At 45.0% G+C, this 2,764-nt stretch overlaps 1 pseudogene; it reads left to right on the forward strand.

The window, feature by feature from the left end:
- Positions 1 to 712: 712 nt before the first annotated feature.
- LOC112443876 (small ribosomal subunit protein uS3-like) lies at positions 713 to 2,311 on the forward strand (annotated as a pseudogene).
- The last annotated feature ends 453 nt before the right edge of the window (positions 2,312 to 2,764 follow it).

The following is a 2,764-nucleotide window of genomic DNA, read 5'->3' on the forward strand; positions in this document are numbered from 1 at the left end:
GCCTGGAAAATCCCATGGACAGAGGAGCCCGGTAGGCTGCAGCCCATGGGGTCGCTATGAGTCGAACACGACTGAGCAACTTCACTTTCACTTTTCACTTTCATGCATTGGAGAAGGAAATAGCAACCCACTCCAGTGTTCTTGCCTGGAGAATCCCAGGGACAGGGGAGCCTGGTGGGCTGCCGTCTATGGGGTCGCACAGAGTCGGACACAAGTGAAGCAACTTAGCAGCAGCAGCAGCAAGATCACGTGGTTATAGGAGTTGGGGTCTAAACTCCTAAAAGCTTCAAGAACAGTCATATCTTACGTGCTCGGGTTGAGGGAAGACGATTTCACTCAGCACTAGATAGATATCCAAAGGCAATTCCAGGAAGAAGGCACCAAACTTGTACTAAGGGAAAAGTGGGGCGTGGTTCACAGAGAGGGAGAGCAGGGATATTTTACTAAGGAACAGTGTGAAATGTGGCCCAAAATGTAGTAAAAGATCCTATTTCCATGATCATTTCAGGACACCCACTCTGAAGGGGTTGGAACTGAAATTCTCCAATGCAAATTCACAAAGAGCACCCAAGGCAAAGCCTACTTTGCTTGCTCAATTCTGGAGTGCCGTTAAGGGTGGCAGGAAACGCATTCTGAAGCTGCTGAAGCCGAATTACATTTATTGGGTCACTTTTTCTCCGTCACACTTGGGTCCCTCTAGATCGAGCAATTGATGAGAAAGCAAGTGAAGAAGTCTGAAATATTATTCACAGCTCCTCAGCGGCTGTTAGCAAGTTCACAGAGGCTTATCCCAGGAGAGAATGGTACTCTAGACCACCATAGTCCTAAAGTTCTTTGTGTTTTTGTATTCTGTCTGCAATAGCAATGGGACCAATTTCCTCACATCACACTCCTTAGGTCATTTAACAGCAGCATTGGGCCATTCCTTAAGATGGCGCCGGGTGGCAAGATGGCGGTGCCAGTGTCCAAGAGGTCTCTGATGGCGTCCTCAAGGCTGAACTGAACAAGCCTCTCACTTGGGTACTGGTCAAAGATGATGCCCCTGTTGAAGTCCGACTTCAACCAACAAGGACAGAAATCATTATCATGGTTCCCTGGACACAGAAATGTTATTGGTGAGAAGGGCCTGCGGATTCAGGAATTAACTGCTGTGCTTCAGAAGAGATTTCGCTTCCCTGAGGGCCATGTAGAACTTTACAGGGGAAAGGCAGACAGGAGAGCTCCATGAGCCATTGCCCTGGCAGAGTCTGCAGCGCACACTTCTAGGAGGGCTTGTTGGAGTGTGCTATGGGTCATCATGAAGAGTGGGGCCAAGGCTGCTAGGTTGTAGTGCCTGGGAAACTGAGGACAGAGGGTTAAATCCATGAAGTTACGGATGGACTGATGATCCACAGTGGAGACCCTGTTAAGTCCTACGCAGACACCACCTGGCTCCATACGCTGCTCAGACAGGGTGTGCTGGGCATCAAAGTGAAGATCATACTGCCTCCAGACCCAAGTGGTAAGAGGGACCCTTAAGAAGCCCCTGCCCACCACTACCATCCCCACTCCAATTGAAGGGAGGGAAGCCATGGATGCCTGCTGTGCCCACAAGTACCCGCAGCATAACACGGTCATAACATGGTCTCTTCGGCAGCTGGATCTGGAGTCTGGATGTTGCTCTATAATAAAATCTTTTTTCTTTTTTTTTAAAGTAGGGTTGGGGAATTCCCTGTCTGCCCAGTTGTTAGGACTCTGTACTCTGCCCCGGGGGCAGATTCAGTCCCTGGTGGAGGAACTAAGATCTCACAAGCTGTACGGTGTGGGGGAAAAAAAAGTTAGGGTTGCCTCCAGGTTTCATGGAGCCTGAATCTTATATAATACAATACAATTTGGGGCCTTTAAAAAAAAGAAAACACAATTACAAACAGAAAATTAGCTATAGAACTTTGGAAAGAACTCTACAAGTGAAGGTCCAGGAGCTTTAACTTTATTAGCATCCCAGTGCTTAACAGATCTTATAAAAAGAGCGGAGATTATTCAATTAAATAGCATAGGAGTATTTTTCACCTCTGCTTAACAGTAATTTTTAAAATTTGCTAAAAGAAAGGGAAACTACCCAAGGAATAGCATAGGAGGTTTTACTGTTTTGTTTGTTTGTTTGTTTTATGGACCTGTGCTTTCAAGCTGGGTTTTTTTTTTTCTTTCCAGTAATTTTTAAACAGTTTTATTTAGATAAAATTGACATAAACTTGTATTTAAAGTATACAATCTACGTTTTATAAAAGCATCAGTATAATCAAGATAGTGAATGTATTCATCACCCTCAAAAGTTTCCTCATGTGCCTCCCCCATCCAGGCCCTCCTTGTACCCCAGCACCTATTTTTTCATATATTTTAATCTGCTTTTGTAGTTGTTGAAGGCAGAAGGATAAATCTGGATCCTGTTGTTTTATCTTGTCCAAAAGTAGATGCCTTCAGGCTTTTTGTTTGGTCTGTTTTATTTTATTTTTGTGTTTGTGTGTGTGTGCTCAGTTGTGTCCAGCTCTTTGCAACCCCTTGGATGCCAGCTCACTAGGCTCCAATGTACATGGCATTTTCCAGGCAAGAATACTGGAGTGGGTTGCAGTTTCCTACTCCCAGGGGATCTTTCCCACCCAGGAATCAAACCTGCATCTCCTGTGCCTCCTATATTGTCAGGTGGATTCTTTACCACTGTACCACCTGGGAAGACTTTATTTTTACTGGAGTATAATTGTGTAACAATGTTGGGTTAGTTTATGAT

This window comes from Bos taurus, chromosome 23 (assembly GCF_002263795.3).
Source record: "Bos taurus isolate L1 Dominette 01449 registration number 42190680 breed Hereford chromosome 23, ARS-UCD2.0, whole genome shotgun sequence".
NCBI lineage: Eukaryota > Metazoa > Chordata > Mammalia > Artiodactyla > Bovidae > Bos > Bos taurus.